Source organism: Poecile atricapillus, chromosome Z (genome assembly GCF_030490865.1).
Source record: "Poecile atricapillus isolate bPoeAtr1 chromosome Z, bPoeAtr1.hap1, whole genome shotgun sequence".
In the NCBI taxonomy this organism is placed as follows: domain Eukaryota; kingdom Metazoa; phylum Chordata; class Aves; order Passeriformes; family Paridae; genus Poecile; species Poecile atricapillus.
This window is the reverse complement of record NC_081289.1, coordinates 40,330,535-40,349,614: the sequence shown is the minus strand read 5'-3', so window position 1 is coordinate 40,349,614 and position 19,080 is coordinate 40,330,535.

Here is a 19,080-nt window from a genome sequence, read left to right as displayed (position 1 = left end):
TGCCACCTCCAGCACCAATGGGCAGCGAAGCCAATTTCCCTGAGCAGCTTCTGGCGTCTGCCACCAAAAAGGACTCTGGGGGAATCCACCAGCAGATTGACTCCAGCTGAGGGACCACATAGCTTCCAGCATTTCCATTCTGGGGCAGGTGTGCCAGTAGTCAGGCTGACTGCTCTCAGAGGATTGTCTTGGATTAAACAAAAGCTTGAAGTGCATTGTCTGGCACATTTTGGGCTGCAGAGGGTGGTATTTTTTGACTAATATGTGTTTTGACAATGTGTTCAGACAATTCTGAAGATTTATCACAATCTAAGTGCTCGTGTTACCTCCTTGCTGGCACTTTTGAGTATTCTCCAGTTTCATTTATATCTTGCCTGTGTGTGACCAGGAAAGCTCCCAAAAATGGTTCCACTTTTAAATTCATGGAAAAAGAACAGTCAATTCTTAAATGGTCTGACCAGCAAGAGGCAATTTCTATATACTTTTTAGAAAGTGGTTATTGAGAACTTTAATAGAGCAAACCCTAACCCATCCAGAACTGTGCTTTTCCATGAATGAATTCCATCACAAAAACTGCCTGCATGTGGGTTGTGGGAGCTCAAACACCAGATGTGTTAACATGAAGGCTGTGTCCAATCTCACTCATGACACAGAGAGAGAGTATTGCTAATCCCACTGCCAGACACTAAGTCATTCCTTGCAGCAAGTGGTTTGTTCAGTCCCAGCAGAGAAAGAGGCAGCACCACCATAGAGGCTATTCAATTATGTGTAATTTTTCAGGAAAAGCTGTAAAAATATTTTCCTTCATGAGCATAAGCCTGAGCTGTGTCTCTCTAGTGACACAGTATTTTCATTCTGCTTGGCTTTTGGTGGTGTTTCATGATGTGACAGGTTTCAGGTATTTAGTGATTGTAAGATTAAAATGCATAGTGTAAAGGTGGCAGAAATATGATGTGTTTGTTTGCTGCTTTCTTGCTTGATTTTCCTTAGGTTAGAAGAGGCCAGAAGAATTCAGATAAGTCAGAGCTAAAATGTGTTTTTTCAATATTGAGGAAAGACAGACTTACTTGTTTACTCTTGGAATATTCTTTAATGAAGGCAACCCTTGGAGTAATAGTATATATGGTGGAGGCTGAGGCTGGAGCTATTTCTCCTAAGGGAATTGTGAATTAACATGTGCTCCTCTCTTTTCCTCTAATTTCTTTCTGCTAGTAGGAAAAATTATATCCATAATATAGCCTCAGTCCATGTCATTTAATATTCTAGACTGATTCCCCCTTGGGATGTAAGGGAAGTGGGAAGAAGAAGTATATTTAGAAAAGGAGGTTGTCAAGATTTTAAGAGCATTTTGGTCAAAACAAGACCCCTAAAATGCACAGGATTCAATAGAAACTATTTTAAAAATGTTTCCTAGCAATTCTATGCTGCTTTTCTCGTGTCCTATGGTTTCTGGATTCAGGGATGGAAACATTACAGTTTGCCTTATCAAACCATGGTCTTGTGAGAAATGAAAGCGTCAAATAGCCTGTCCCTGCTGATGGCTGTCAGCGGGACCTCAGGGAGAGAGCAAGAGAAACTGGGCAAATCCTTGGTGACCCTTGCTAGCACCCTGTGCTGGTGGCCCAGCTCCTGGTGCTCTGCCTCGGTGGTGGGGAACACCTCTCCTCCCTGAGGAGCTGCTCTGGTGGTACACGTTGGCCTTTTGGGTCCTCTGTCACTCACCAACTCCTCTTTCCTCTGCCCATGTGGATTCATCCAGGAGCTCCTCGTGCCTTTGGAAATGAGCTGCTGTGCTTCCCCCTTGAAGAGCAGCCACATGGGGAGGAGGGAGGTATTAAGCCCCTTTTTTGGTCTGAATATTACCTGGTTTATTTCAGAAGAGGTTGTTGCCTTCCACTGTGCCAAATGCCTGTTCCTAGAAAGCAGACGGTCACAAAGCCGCTCAACATACTCTCACATTACTAGGGGGAAGCTATTTATTAATTTTATCTGCTTTTTCCCCTGGGAAAGTAGTCCAAATGCCTGAAGTGTCATCAGGAAAAGCAAGAGGAATACTGACAGTTCTTGTTTTGCAAACTGCCAAATGAACCCATTTCCCACCGTTGCTAGTAATGTCTTTCATTATGGCTTTAATGAAATTGCACTGACATATTTATGGGCTAATAAAAGAAAAAAAGATATCCTGTAAAAGAAGTTTTTGAAAGCTGAAATGTTTTAATAATGGTTTCATAAATTATTTTGATTTCTTTTTTAGTCATAAACTTTGGCAAAATGAGTGTCATATTATTCAAAACCACTAATGAAATGGTCTCTGGACTGTGCCATTTAAATCCTGAAAGATGTATTTGCTCCTGCCTCTCCTTTAAATTCAATGCTTTTCATTTTTAACATCAATGGGAAGCTGGCTACAATGTATTGTATCTTCTTCCCACACAGACCATTTATCCACTATTATATTTTCCTGCTCTCTTATCACTGGGAAAACAGCACTTTGACACACCATTTTATGATTTATATTTTTAAATACCCACCTGATCCAGTTTTATTATGTTCACAGTCGTTGAATACAGCTTGAGTTAAAGTAGGGACTTAAGCATCTGTTTTGAAATTGTTAGGGACTAGCCAGAAAATTTTGTAATGATTCTGATAGGCATCTGTCAGTTTTTTTTGTGGAGCAGTGGTGAGAGCTCCCAGATAGATTGTCATGTCTGGTGGATCTAGATCTGGACTATGCTTAAACCTAAGATCCAATCTGTTAATTGTACTCATTTTCATGAGTGCAGTTCTGGTTTCAGTAATAGATGTGTATTAGCTTTCAGTATTTTTTTTCTTTTGTAAACTCATAGAATGAGTCTGACTGAGAGCTTTGTATGCTCACTTCACTTATGTGAATCAGCCAATTGACATATCCAGCTCAATTAACATCTGAATTGGCTTTTATGGAAAAAAAAAGCAAAAAAAAAGCTATTGGTTCTATCCCAGAGGTTACAGCAGACTGAGAAAATAAAGGTCATGTTATATTTTAAATTCAGGATGTACAGATGTTATAAAAAGATAAAATCTGAAATTCAGAAGGGAAACAAAGACTTATCTGCAGCTAGCTATGCTATGTATATGTAAATGGTAACAGATGATTTACTGGTAGTATCTTTTGTTTATTTTTTTGTATATTTTTTGTTTTCTTTTTTCTTTAAACATTGAAATGTCATAAAAATAGGCAAAAGAAAAAAAATAAAATGGACCAATGAATAACAATATATACTCAATCTCTCTTAAATATGCAGCTGGGGAAATATATGCTAGTTTCTTAGGATATGGCTAGTAAATATGTAGAGGCTTAGTGGCAAATCTGCCTTCTTGGAACCGTAGTTCCTATATCACAGCAGAAAATAAGGATATATGCCTCAAAAATAAAGAAGAGAAACAATACATATACCCCTGAGAGCTCTGTATAATTCAAATCAGTTGTCTGCAAGTGAGTTAGAAACTCTCATGTATACTTCATACATTCAGGGAATACAGCTTTCCATTAGAGAAATGAAACAGATATATCTAGGATGTATCAGCATTGATCTCATATTTCCTTTCTCTGGGGTTTACTCTGATGTCATTTCATAGTAGCCATGCTTTTCCCTTTGAAACTCACCATTGCTAACTCAGATGCAGGGACAAGGAACAATTCAGAGGCAGAGCTCTTGGCACAATTTTTGCTCATGTTGTATTTTCATCCTGCTTCACATTTTCAGTCTTCTCTGCCTGCTGTGACTTCTGACTTCTGGCTGAGCAACTGCAGAGTTCACCATGTTTGAGACACATCAAGTGCTAAGCTAATATATAATTTCATCCTCCATGAGGTGGTGGTGGGGGACACGGTAGCACAAGGAGCACATTTTTCAACAAAGATGTGTGTGATAGTTTTCAAAGTTTTTTGAAAGGGTTGTTGTTTTAAGCTGTTTGTGGCTCTTAGAAGTGCATTTGTTTATCTGCCTGTTCTGGTGCACTTGTTCTATCTGCCTGTTGTCTACCTGCCTATTTATGATCAGCAAACCTCAGGAGTGTGGCTGCAATAGCTTACATAGTTATCTAAATGTCATGCTTAGATTTGGGCAAGTTGTAATGCTGAGATCTACCCATTCCCTGTTTCTTGACTATACTCATAGGAAACACAGCACGTGAGTGAGTGTTGTCTCCAGACATGTGGGTGGGATGTTTTCTGTCCAGTCTCACAAAAGGCCACAATAGATGAGATGGAGTAAATGAGTTCCCTAAAGTCACATGTGGTGTTTCAGTAGGAGCAGGAGCTGCAGTGAATTTCATAGGTGGGTCTTTAGATATATGACTGTGATTGCCAACAACCAACAAGAACAGAATATGAGGGTATTTGTGTTTTAGCATGTGTGTGTTTGAGCATTTATCATGTTTACAACATGATAATCCAATGCATTTATGGAAACCATTAATGAGTTTCCAAGGATCATAATAAAATAGGAGAATATAGACGTATAAGAATATATTTAAATATAGATTTACAGTCCTGTGTCCTGTCTTTTGTGCCTTAAAAGAAGGTGAAACAATTCTGCAGCAAACAGGTGTAGGGCTTAGCTTCCATGTGATATCTCATCTGAGTCCCAAATAGAGATTTGCATGATCTTAAAGCAATACCCTTACAAACTCGTGGAGAAATGTTTTGAATTGTGATATATGCTTAGCCTCAATTACAGGTTGAGGTGCTGAATTTCCTTGGTCCTTATTTTATAGAATGTCTTCCATTTCTTGTGACACAGAAATACCTAAAACATAAACCAAGCCATTAATATAATTTAGCAGCCTGCATCAGAGCCCGTACAAACTAGGTAGGTCAGTTGATACCTTTAAAAGGCGTGGAATTGATTTTTTTGTCAGAATGGTATAAATATTCTTAGAGGTGTTCTAAGGATGATTTTAAATGAGACTTTGATAAACTAACAAACTCTGTAACATATAGGCACAAAAATGTACTGAGTATGTAGTGCATTTCTTACTGATTTGAAGAGGCTGCTCTATGTCTTCAGGAAACAGAGGTTTGAACTTAGCTGTTTGCTAAAATTTTAGTGCAAAATTTAGAACTGACCTATTCTAATGTCTACTAAATTCTGCACTGTTTATTATTTTGTCTAAATAATTACTGACCTGATTTTACTCCTGGTCCATTTTAATGGTGAAGTAAATGTGCCTCAGGCTGTATCAAATGACAGTATACTTTTCATTTAATGTGAAACTTCAAAAGTAACCCTCCATGGGTTTTTACAGGATTGATCATCATTTTAGAGGAAAGAAAGTATCTTTTTCTTGCATGCTATTTAGTTTTAAGAGATAATAACACACAAGAAAAAGATTTTTTCCTTGCACAGAAGTAAATAGCAACCATTTGATGAATCATTGCTGCAAGTGTAGCAATTAAATTTCACTCCTCAGGCAGTTTGTTTTGAATAAAAATATTGCAGAGTTCTGTACCAGTGTTGCCTATATAGCTTTGGCTTTTATAGGGAATATTGTAGAGTTGGAAATTCAGGCCTGTTTATTCTCCAGATTTGTAAAAGAGGAATTTTACTGTGAGGCAGTTTGGAAAAGAAGGGTAGCAGTGCAAGGAAGCCAAATTTGAACCTGTGCCTGACTATAAACATCACCTTTATTCTTCATTATCCACCACAGAAAGTGACGCATTTTTGTGTTTGTTAAATCATTGGTCTCAGTCTTACTGCTGCCATTCAGGGTTTGCAGCCATGACATTGCATCTGTCTGTGAAGCTGAATTCAAAACACCCTCACTCTGGCTCAGAAAGCAAATGAAAGGTTTGGGTCAACTGATGACAATGTTTAGAAAAAGAATTTAACTGGTTGCTTGAGGGTAAAAGGGTTTGCACTTGCTTATTGATCCCCTCATCCCCTCAGGCAGAGGCACATCTCATTGTGATGGCTAAACTTTGCTATGGATCTGAATTGATGTAGCTAATGGAGCTGGACCTCATGCCTCTGACCTTTCCTGGTCCTCCCTCTCAGACTGGACTAGCTACTCTCCAAACTGCACCTGGGGCTGCCTTTTCTGAAACCCATAAGCCAGTGCTTACTGCATAGATCCTTTTTAGATGTCTCTGCTTTAGATCCCACTGCTTACATTTATAGCTGTGATGTTACAAGTATGAATTGTCAAATAACAAACCATTTTCCTGTAGACTCAGTATGCTGTTGTATCTGTAAACATCTGCTCTCCCCTGTTAGTCCAGAATAACACTGTAAAGGTCAGATCAGGGCAGGAATCACCAGAATTCCCAACTTACAGTATGAGATCTCTCCTGGTTTTGTTGTTGTTTTAGTGGAACCTGTAGCTTCTTCTAAAGGAATGCCTGCTCCTCACAACTCCTCTAAAAATCTGCTTGAGGTTTTGTACGTGATAAGTTGCCTTTAAAATAATTTCATGAGTAAAGCTGGTACAGTATTTCCGATATGTTCCTGCAGAGAGAGTAGGACCATTGCAGGAAGGGGGTTGCCTGGATCTGCTGTCTAGTAACTCTACATCTATGATAGAACTTAGCATAGCTACAACAGGATGAATAATTTGTTTTCAGTCTGGAAATTTCTCTTCACAGCATCACTTTAAAAAGAAAGCAGTTCCCCTAAAATTTTAAATTGATGTTCCAGCTGAGAAAAATAACAGTAACTTTTGAAAGAGGATTTGATTTTTATACTCTTCTGGTTCAATACCCTGTAGCCTTAGGTGTCTGCAAATATATCCTGAATACATAACCAGCCTATGCTGAAACCAGCACAGGTTTCATATCTCTCTTGTAAATACAATTCCTACAAAGGCTGGTCGCCCTACTGCAACACACCAAATCACTGCACGAACTTACAAAGTGCTCTGAAACCCTTTAAAGTGTAGTTCTTTCAAGTAAATGACATTCTCCAGTTTTGTAATGTCATGTGGATAAATGCCTCTTTCACTAACTGTGAGGGGACTACAAAGCTCTGTTGTTGTAAAAGTTAGATTTTCCAATTCTTGGGACTGGAAAATAGAACAGAGACTTGTCCTAGCCTTCTGGCAGAATTGACAAATCATTAATTCCATTGATTTCCACGGTAGTGAAATTTATCAAACAGAAGTCCATTTGTATTAGCAAAAAAGGCTACATGCCATGGCATTGGAAGGTCTCTTCTCGTGCTCTTGCTTTTATATTTCACCTTTATTTATTTGCTCTTTTTAAAGCACTGTTACATACGGTCATGTGCGTAGAAGCTTCAGGCAGAGATTATCGGTGAGAATCTCCTGCTGAGTCACAAGGTGCAGATAGGACCCTCTGGCTTTCTGAACTCCTCAGAGAGGAGTCTAGGTGGGGCTGGATCCAATCCTGGTCCCAGACTTAGTCAATGTTTTATGTCTAAAGGAATATATAGCTGTAATTGAGCCTTTATACAACTTCGTCCTGCAGGATTAAGGATGGCAAACCAATGAATTGTTTATTTAAATTGATGATAATAATGATTTGACTTAAAGACTTTAGTCTAACTGTTACTACACAGTACAGATAGTAACAGCTAGAAGTTAAATCATATATTAAATAAATAATTTTCAAGCTAGCAAAACAATTATTAAGAGAGATTTTTTTTGCTGTTACCACTACCAATGACTGTGGCCAAATAGCTTTCACTCAGCCTCGAGGTGTAGGCTTGAGCGGCATACCCTCTCAAGGAAGGGAACTCCACACACACTCTTAGCAATAGTATGCTGGAAATCCCTGCTGTTAAAAAGTGGGACTGTGCCTTTATAATATGATGTGATTGACTGTCAGTCATGTGTTTCTGGGCCACCTCTATCAGCTCAGCAGTCTTTAGCTCAGCAGCTTTAGATAAGTTATCAGTACTATCACTTGTTGGCTCCTTTATCAGGAACTTCTGCCACATCCTCACCAGTGAAAGTTCCTGTCAGGATACATTGTTTTTCACATTCTCAAAGTGTTTAACTTTGGGATTGTTATCAGTCTGGTCTCAGCATTCTTCAAGAGCAAAAGCAGCATGACCTTCCTTCTATGTCCACTGATGCAAATAGGGTAAAATTTGAGCTGTTTTACCCCCACTTAGGCACAGTAGCCTGCTTTGTGTATCTTGGAAAGAACCTAGAGTGGTTTACTGTGAAGCCTCCTGCTTGTTCTTGTCTATTGCACTCAATGCCCTTTATGTCAAAACTGCAAATACATCAATGCTGAATGAACATGTTTGCCAGTCTTCAGAAAGATTGGAAGGAGCAAAGGATTGCGTGCAGCAGGCAAGCCCACTACATTTCTACCCCCACCCAGTCTGAAAACTTCAGCAATGAAAAGGTCATTTGAAGGTGTTTGACTAGGAGCAAATTTCCTTTTTTCTTGATTTCAGGAAGAAAACACTCCATTTCCTGCTTGGTGGGCTTGCCCCATTCCAACAGGTGTTGGCGCTGGCTGGTGCATGTCAACACAGCTGCAGTTGGAGCATGGGTGGTTCACAGCACTGGTGATGATTTGCAAGGAGTGCCCTGCTGCTGGGAACTGTGCTGTGCTTCCACTGGAGATCAGCCTCTGGATGCCACAGAGGTGCACAAGAAGAGGAAGGTTAAGGGTGATCTCTGATTAAAGTTCCATTTGCTGATGCTCTTCACCAATTTATATCCAAGTGCTACTTTGCTAATTAATGACTGCTCATGTGTCAGCAATGAATCACTTATTTTTGTTGCACTTCAGTAGTATATGGCTAATGAGCAAGGACAACTCATATAATTAAAGCCTAAAATAGCCCTGTTGGTAGGACACAATCAAGTGTTTATATCTTGCAGCAGTGGACCACAGTATATCACTTTCCTTTCTTTGCCTTTGGATGTTTTACAAGAAAAAAAAAATGGAAAGTTGGAATAATTTGGGATAGCAAATGTTTTTTCAATGGTACTAGTATGAGGAATTGAACTTCATTTCAAAAGAACTAAAATCCTGCCAGGTACCTGTATCTGGCGTAACTTTAAAATACAACTGTCTTAATTATTGCCTCTAGTGGGCCTTACCAACTCAAAACTAATTAAGAAAATAAATAAAAGGGAGAAACTGCCTGGATAAAATGGGGAAGGTTAGTGCAAAGTTACAGAAAAATCTGTAGTTTGTGTCTCCACAGCTGCATGCAGGTAGGAAAAGTGAGAAACAGGGACAAGCCTGCTGTGAATGTGTGTAGACAGCTGTTCATACTTTAAGCAATACCTTGAAAATCTGCCACTGAACCAGTAACCCAGCAAACAGCATTTCTCCAGTTTGACCTGGTCAGTGCTAGCACAGCTGGGATCTTGTATTTTCATTCATGAGAGGTAAGATCAAGCCTCTGGAGAACATTTGGTCCATCCATGCACACTGCATCCTTTTCCCCACATTATGGTCTGAACCACTGATGTAGTCCACTAATTTTCCTCACAGATGTGGAAAAAAATTATATTCCTGAGAGAGCAAGTAGAATCTATTAGCCAAAGTACCCCATGTTAGTAGTGACATGTACAAAAGACATTTGCAAACGGTTTCTTAGTTGCAGCAGTGGGAAAACTGCAACCCATCTCCTCTGTCAAGGAATGAATCTGTCTCTTGTGAGCCCACTTATTCTGATGGGAAGGGAAGGATATATGTAGTCTACATTGAAAAGATAAAGCTAAAAGGGGACATTATGAAAGGCATGAGAAGAACAGACCTTTTATTTCTTAGTTTTTGATACAAAATATTTCAATGTTTAGGATTTTGACTTTGTAAAATCCTAAACATTAAACTGTAGAAAACAGTTTTATGACACATTTCTTCCCACAAGAGTCCCTAACATTTCCCTTCCATTCTCTTTTGCACACACCTATGTGGCAACTCAAGTTTCTGTAAAGGAACAAAAACCTCAGCCATCAGATGTGACGGGTACTATGTAAAAGAGGAATAAAAGTGAACATCACTTTTTCTTGGAATAGATTCTGTATAGTTTCTCAGTGTGACCAGACTTAATCTTGCTGCTCAGCAGCAAGAACAGCTACAGCTCTCCTGTTAGTACACTGGGTAGAGTCTTTGTATTGGCCTCATATAGCAGTTCAAAAAAATCCTGTGAAATGAGGATCCTTCCTGAAATGACTTCTACAAATTCTCAGAAAGCTTTGTGAGTGCTTGAGAAAAGCTCTCACTCTGGAGTATAAAGCTCCGTGGGATTTTAATCTCTTTGTTTTCACAGGCTTGTTTAGAGAAAATACTCAACTCAGGTTGATTGGTGAAGATTTTAATCTCCTTATTGAAAACATTATAGTCCTTCCCACCTGGACTTGCTTGAGTGTTAAGGTATGAAGGCAGATTTCTGCCTGCATCTTATTCCCTTTGTGGCTCTGCTGTGATCTCTAACGACATCCTGACACTGGAGAGTTCCTCACTGATAAACTGGGAGGCAATTCCTCCTGTTGACATCTGCTCTTCCACATTTGTTTAGCTCTCTGAATGCTGTTTGCTTGCAACAATGAGGCTGTGGATAACCATCCTCCATCTGAGCAGGGAGATTGTGAGAGATCTTGGATGGAATTAATTTATATATTTCTGATCTTTTGACATCCCCTTTGGTTAAGTTAAGGTTCTTTATAACTGCAGAGTGGAGGCAGGGATTAAAGTAGGAAACTGTTAGAGCATCTGTGAAATGGGCACTTCATGTTTTTAAAAAACATGCACTGTTGTGGAACAGAAGTGTAATATATGCCATTAACATTATTGTCATTGAACACCCTCTAAACTGCAGAATTGAGAGAAAAAATTGATATGAAAACAAGAGAAAATGAAAACTGTAATAAGCTCTCTGCATGAGAAGGGTAATCTACAGTTAAATATAAAGGCTAAACTGAAACAATGTGAAGAATTAGATATATTTCCTGTTTTAGAGCTAAGACTGAATCTCTGTTTCTAACCCCCAAATCTGTGACAGAAACTTAATGGTGTGAAGCAGACACCATGTCAGACTTCACTCTGCATCCCTAGGTCTGGATGATTTATCACTTGCAGCCATTCTGTTTGCCTTTAATTAAGTGCAATAGTTATTTTAGTAAGTTAGCTTGACTGTGCTCTGTCCCCTGTTGAGCTTAGTTGAAAGTGAAAACAAAAGGCTTTATTGCAGCTGCTGTAAATTTGGGTCTCAAATGTGTTTCTTTATATTTGCACACTCCTAAAATGAAAACAGGCAGCCTCAGTTCTTTGCTGTAGGTGTTCCAACACTTGTGTATAGACCTGGTTATAAAAACTGATTGCTTCTTAACAAATAAGCTGCATGTACTATAACATAGCCACAAGGACGGATGGGATCTGGGTGGTATTATGAGAGAATTCTGTCATTTTTTTCCCCCCGACAGAAGACATATGGGCTTCTCTTTATGCTTTGGAGAACAATGAACTATTGACTACCAAATGAAGGGAGAGTGACGTTCGATGTTGAGAAGGACCTGCTGGAAGTGCCCTCTGGGAGACTGTGCTCGGCACAAAGGTATTCCTTGGAACTGGAACTGACTGCCAGCCAGGCTCTATCTGTAGTTCTGACTGCTTTGGAAATGTCAGTAATGTCAGCCAAAATGGGAGGTTTGTGAGAGAGGAAGACAGAGCATCTTGCTGAGCTATGGAAATAAAAAACCTTAGGCTGAATGTGAGCTACTACTACCTACATGGACAGGTTTCAGAGAATGCACCCCTCGACACAAGTTTCCTGGTAACACGTTCCTGCTCTGCTGGGAATTCAGATAGACACATACCTAGGGCAAGGAGCTTTTTTATTCTTCAGTTCTGTTGAGTATTATTTCCTGTTCTTCCTGTTGTGTCAGAAGAGTCTTGATCACCTTCTGGTTGATTCCTTTTTTCCTTCTACCCACAGAATATTAGAATAATCTCCCATTTTCTCCTTCTTAATGGTAGGTAGAAAGAATGAAAGATAAACCCCAATAAAGGGTCTCTGGGCAACTGGCTATCTTAGAATTTGAAATATGCTGAAATAAAAGATACAAACCTGATCACTGATGTAGCCTTTTATTCTCCAGTCAACTGAATATAAGGTTAATGCTTCCTTCTTTCTTGTACAGTGATGATAATTTGAGGACAAGATGTGTTTGGGTGATGCAGGGGACCAGACACTATTCAAATATAGGGTGCAAAAGATTTTGTCCCTTCAGATGTCTGGAAGTCCCATGGAGCCCTTCTGTTAGAGAGCCCCTCCATGACTGGAGATGTGCAGTGTGGGTGAACTGAGAAGGGATGCCAGGGGCCTAAGAGATGGTGGGAGTTAAAAACCACAAGTGGTTTCCAGTCCTTTTGTCTGGGCTATGAATGTACATCTTGTATCTGTTCTTTTCTATGAGGTTCTCAAGGGTTCTGCTGCAAACCTGTTCCAGCGCAGTGATGCTACATGAAGGAGATATCTAGTTTTTATTCAGGACAGAGATTTCAGCATTCCCATATAATTCCATGCTGAATGGCTGGCTGTCAGATTCTTGTGCTGAAGTTCTGAGGAGCCAGTCCATACAAGGTTCTCTTACTAACCACTTTGCTCCTCAAGTCATCCCAAAAATTTAAATTAATCCTTCAACTCCCAGTTCAGCTTGTTAGGAAGTTCGAGTCCCTGGGAACACAGCACAGGATACCTTGCATGCAGTGCTATCTTTTGTATGCTGATTTTAACAGCTTTCTGAAAAAGAGGTTCAATTACAGTTTGCCTTGGAAGGGGCTTTTTTCTGAGCTGCTGAACCCTCTCAGCACTGTTTACAGGCCAGTGTCTGCCAGGTTTTGATGTTTGCTGGAGGAGGTCCAGCCCATGGGCAAAGCACCAGCTCCGGCTCCTGCTGCAGGGGCCAAGCAGCAGACGTGCCATGAGTGTGAAGAAGCACCTGGGGGCTTCAGAAAGACTGCAGCCCACCCAGCGAGACAATCTTAATGTCTAAGAGTGTTTCCCTGGGCCAGAATTTCTTGCTTTAATGAAAGTAAGAATTTTAGCTGGTTGAAATGAGGGTACATTATGGGAAAAATGTAGTCTTGATTGAATATTGTTATAAACATTTTATTATTACCTTTTGCACTTGAGTGGCTCATTGTGTCTCAAGAGAACCATCATTAGACATTTTGACATACTTTTTATTCAATTCGGAAATTAACAGTGTGGTTTTAATGGAGTTCAAATAAATCCAATATGAATCCTGGGACACAAAACAATTATTTTGTTCAAAAATCAGGAAGAAAATCAAGCAAAAGTATATCTGAAGATTTCAAAAATAATTTCAAAGATAATAGAAAGATAAATGAATGAGCACAGCTATCATTGCTGTGAATATAATGAAATGTGTTTTATGACTTTTGGCTATAATCACAATTAGCAATACTCAGGGCTATTTGCTTGGCTATGTGTGCAAACCAGAATCTGTGTGTATGAGAGAGTAATAGCGGCTGTACAAATTAATTTCTTGTGAAGAGCTGATTGCTCCACCTGTTATAGTCTGTCTACATCCTATATTCCCATCAACTGTTGCCGATTAGTTCACAGAATGTAATTGAAGAATGAAAATAGAGAGCAAAATGTCTGATTTATAGTCTGAATTGGTTATGCCCAGTGATTTTTTTTTTTTTAATGGTGGTTCAAATATTCTGTTATTAAATTGATTAAATAATTAAATGCTGCTATAAACATGTCAGATGGTATTGCACATCAATTTTCTACTACTGAGTGGGACTCATTTACATCTCAGTAAAGTGAGTATTACTAAAGTTGGTGTTAGTCTTGGACAAGACTGCTAAAGAACACTAAGTAAAAAAGGGAGGGATGAAAATACCCTCTGTAAACACTTGTCAGTGAAAAACAGCATGGGCAGATCATGCTGTTTGCATGTGATTTATTTGTCTTAAATAAAAGGGCTTTGCTGGGATGAGCAGAGCTGAAACAATAACGGCTTCTAAAGGGAAAAGATGATTTTCAATGATTTCTTGTTTTCTTTAAAAATAGTTTTGTGACAACACAATCACCAGACCACAAGCTGTACTGTTTGTATGTTTATTCAGTTGAAAAACTGAATCTTTATTTGAGGAAGCATGGAAAGTTAAGACTTAAGAAATCCCTAGACTGAAACAAAGCCACTTGCTGTAAATCACAATGTTAGTAAAGCAGATACAGTAAAAACTGTTTTTCGGCAAATATATAAGCTGATAAAATCCAGGTGGACCTGTGGGAAATTAACATAGCAAACTGTTATAAATATTGTCAGAGAAAAGGAGATCCAGCTGCTGTGTCTCACTCCCCACTCAGAGCTGAGTCACTGCAGGAGCTGCGCTCCCTTTGGAGCATCGTAGCTGAGCTCCCTTTCTTCATATCGGATGGCAGCTGAATTCCCGTGTTTGTATGCAACCCTTTATTCTTTGTTTACACTGAACTTGCTTGGAGTCTATTTAAGGTGTGCTAATGGCTGTAGTCTGATTTAATGAATAATTTCCTGGAGATTCACAGCCATTGTCTGGGTTTACAAATTTCTGGAGGAAGAGAAAAACCTGCACCGCCTTTTTGATGGTTTTCTGATGTGTTGTTTGGTCCACTTGCCATTCTCCACACATGTGCAGAGAAGAGGGGGTAGCAGTTTGTATATCATGCTGTGCTGGTTTTGGCTGGGGTAGAGTTAATTTTCTTCACAGTGAATCGTATGGGGCTATGTTTTGGATTTATGCTGAACACAGTGATCATAATACAGAAAAGCTTTTGCAGAGCCAAGGCCTTCCAGCTTCTCCTATTGCCATGCTGGTGAGAGGAATGGGGTTGCCTGGGAGCATGGGAGGAGACACAGCCAGGACAGGTGACCCCAGCTGACCAAAGGGATGTTCCAGACCATCTGACATCACTTGTATAAAGAAGACCTGTGAAAGAAGTAGAAAGAGGATGATATTTGGAGTGGTGGCTTTTGTCTTCCTAAGTAACTGTCATAGGTGATGGAGCCCCGCTCTCCTGGAATTGGCTGAACACCTGCCTGCCCATGGGAAATGATGAACCCATTCCTTCTTGTGCTTTGCTTGCATGTGTGGCTTTTGCTTTCCCAGTGACTAAATATTAATCTGTGTATAAAAAAATGTTCAAAGGAGGTTGAGAAAGTTAAGTTCTTTGATACACTCTTATCAAGAATATAGCTGTCTGGTCAAGGGAAGATGGTTCCTTCGCTGACACCAATTCCCTCTCAAGAGGATGCATTTCTTGGAAATATATACTGTGGCCAATAAAGTTTTCAAAATGAATTGAGAATTTTTGTTGCTCTCCTTTGCTGTGATTTTGGATTTTGTATATCTGTTTTTAAGAGCATTCTGAATTCAGTGTATACATTCTGCCCCTAAGACTTTATTTCTTCTCTTAGTACATTCCATTAATTTAAAAGAAAACTAAACCAGATGCTGAAGATCTATTTTTTTGTATTTGGCAGATAGCAATTTCCATGCACAAATTTGCCTTACAGCAAATGTAAGCCTCTCATTTTTAAACATTCAAATGGACCCCAGGTGTCAGTGCCACAGTGATTGCTTTTATTTTCTCATCCTTTTTGTTGTTCACTGAGTATTTTGAGGATTTCAGTGCTCAGTGATTTATAACTTGCTTGTAAAGGCAGGTATTCCTGATGCTGCAGCGATAGCCAGATGCCTGGACACCTCCCTACTTGCTGTCATTTTGCAGATGCAAAGCAGAGGCCTTTCTGCAACTTATCATTAATCATGAACTGTCACAGGTATAAGGATTGGAAACTGCTTAGTGTGCTTCAGGTTCCCTTTTCAGACCGGTTCTGACCTGAGTGAGTGCACACTACTCTCTGAATATGTGTCAAAGTGGATTGCATTAAAGTTATTTTTTCACTTGCTGTTGAAGGGATTAATTAAGAACTTATGGTTCAATGTGTCATGAAAACTTGGGAATTTGACTCATTCAGTTTGAAAGCATGTACTGCAGCTGCAAGGATGCTAAAGGAGATAAAATTGGCATTGTGATTTTGAGGCAAAGGTTCCTCCAGATTTATTTAGGAGAACAAGTTAAATAATATTGTGAACAAAAGAAAAAAGCTTATAAAAGGAAGAACTTAAATACTGAAAAATAAAATTATTTTTCAGCAGTAAAGAAACTGGAGAAGGCCATTAGATTTTGATGACAACTCAGCAATGATCACTACAGAAAATATGCTAGGAAAGGACATCTCTACAATTCAAGTGACTGGCTTTACTCCAAATCTTAAAATTGCTAAGTGTCTATATAGCTGCAGTGGTTTGTGGGCTTATTTTTTATTTTTTTTGTAGAAATTGCTGTAACTAACAGCAGATATGACTGGAATGTGGAAGGCAACATTTGTCATTACTAAACATGTTTGTTTATATTTACAGTTTGAGAAGAAGTAGCCAGCAAGGAAGGTTTCAACTTGAAACAAATCTGCAGTGTTGTAAGAAGGTGTGAGAGCAGCTCCTCTGAGATGCTCTTTCTGTCTTGTAAATACACTATGGCAATTTTATGTAGTGCACGGAGAGCCAGACATAAGTGTCTGTACATCTCAGTTCGCTCAGCACTATTCAATCTGAGAATTGGACTTTGGCATACATTTTATTAAATGCAAAATGGGAAACAGAAAGTTTCCAAGCCCTGTGTCAGTGAACCATGCAGTAAAAGCGCAATTATAGAACTACAGTAAATATTTACGTGTTTAGTTCATATGAGATATTCTATGATTCTATATTGCAAAATGTGCATGCATTGAATAACAAAAGACTTAATTCTGCTTTTCATTTTCTGCTTTGTAGATTACTTTAGGCTACCACAGCCCACCTGCTTTGGAAGCAAGATTATTTTCTTTTACTAAAAGTGAACATTTTAAGATTTTCATGTGCATGAAGGAGTCAGCATTTACTTGTATCTGACAAGGAGAAGTATATGACATGGTGTATCCAGATTCAGTTTATTCATGTGGTATATAATTGTCACATTTTAGCAAGTGGAACCTCCTCTCCTTCTATGAACAAAAACCAAGGCTTTTTTGTACTGTTTACTAGGCCACCCTGATTCGTATTCTGTCAAAATAAATTCTGAGATATAAACTCTACTCCTCTGCAGAAAATAAGAGCCCTACAACCTTTTTTAAATTTTTTTTGTTGTGAAATAAAGAAGGTTGAGAGATATGTCTGGAAGCTATTATCATGGAAATGTATTAATGAAACTGTCAAATAATTCCTTTGAAGACACTTTTTAGTGTGTATTTCATACAAGGAGCAATTTGTGTGATGCCAACCATCATTAATTGAAATTTCTGTGCCTCCGCTCTAATAAATTTGCTTCATTTACTTGATCCTTTAAACTCTTCGATTAAGTGGCTGCACTTGTTAAGGGAATGGTGTGAAGCTTGTGGTCTGTGCTGAATTCTGTCTAAAAGCTGGATCCACTGATAAAAAGAGGTGTCCTTTGACTTACAGTGCAAATATGCATCCTCCTTTCTGTGGAGAAGGGGGTGGAGAAAGAAGCCTGGAAAAGGTGGCTTCAGCCTATATTTCTGTAGGGCTTAGTCATTCTGCTCTCTTAACAACCTGATCTCATTCACACAGTGACCTGAGCATGTGCTTGATTCTCATGTGGCTAAACAAGGATTTTAGCATAAAGATGGGTTTTTGAGTGCAGGATCAAGTCCCCAAAGACACAGCAAATATGTGATAAGCAGTGGCTTGGAAGCAGCTGACAAAAGAATAAAAAATGCATCAGGATGTGCATCATTGGCAGGAATCTTTCATCTGGAGGAGGTTCAATAAGGTTTCCTAGGGAAATAGTCCAGCCCCTTGTCATTGCACTTGCCGAGGTGCAACTTTTTGGGTATCTGATTACCAGCTCCTGAAGTGAAGTCCTTAACTCTCCTATGCACTGTGCTGCATAGTGGTAAATGAAGACCCCTCCACTGAAGTGGAAAACCCAGTGGAGTTACTCACAGGAGCCAGTTCAGAATTACTCGAGGAACCCGTCCAAAACTGCTTTTTCAATGTCAGTCAGGAGCTCTAGCGCTGAACTCAAGGTGATTGAAAGGCACCACCATTCCTAGCCTGAATTTATCTCTCTGACACCCATTTGGTCAAAGAATGGGAATGAGAACTCTCTCCTTCCTTGAGATTTGGAATTAACAAGAGATATTTGTGTAAAAGAGAAAGTCCCAGGATCAAGAATCCAAACAATGGCATCTCCTTACTGAAGGTCCCAAGCACAGAGCTACAGGCTGGATGGAGCTGCACCACCATAAAGATCCCTGTGACTGCCATGCCCTGCTGTTCTTCCCATTGGCTCTGTGACACATGCACGAGAAGAACAGCAGAACATCCTCCAACAGCAACACTTATTTTCCTCCTTTTTAAGTGAAAATGTCCCAGTTTCACTACATTTTGTCAAACTCCTTGAAAAACTGTTGGTTTGGACACCAGCAGCAGATGTGGACACAAGTCACTTCTGAGTGAGGAGGTCCTAAGTCAATAAGGATTTTGAAGAAGACAATAATACGTGTCTCTTTATCTTTTTGTTAGAAATGAACAGAAGGAAGAGCCCCATTTGACATTTTATTAAGCAGGCACTGGAGGGTGTCCTCTGTATTTGGTTCCTTTTCTGTGCAGAGGTAACTTCACTGGGAATTTTGCAGTCAGTTTTCAAAGGCAGTCTTATTCACCTACTTTTCAACACCTCTGTATTTAAACACCTCCTCTTTTCTTCTTTTAGACAAATAAAGAGCAGCATTTCAGAGGTTTATTTCTGTCTGTATTTATCTACTGTACCTTTTGCATCATTTGCATCATTTGAGGCTGCTCATAGAAAATGTACTTGCATTACTTTTGGGAACTGAAGCATGAAAGGAAAGAAAATTACATGTTTATCTTTATTTGATTTCTTAATTTGAGATGCGGGGAGAAGTTAATTAATTGACAAAGGTTTTAGATTTATCCCATTAGAAGTTAGGGCTGGGACTGCTGAGCAGTTAACTATTTTTGACATGTCAAGAACCTGAGAAGATTGCTTTTTGTTATGTATCAGT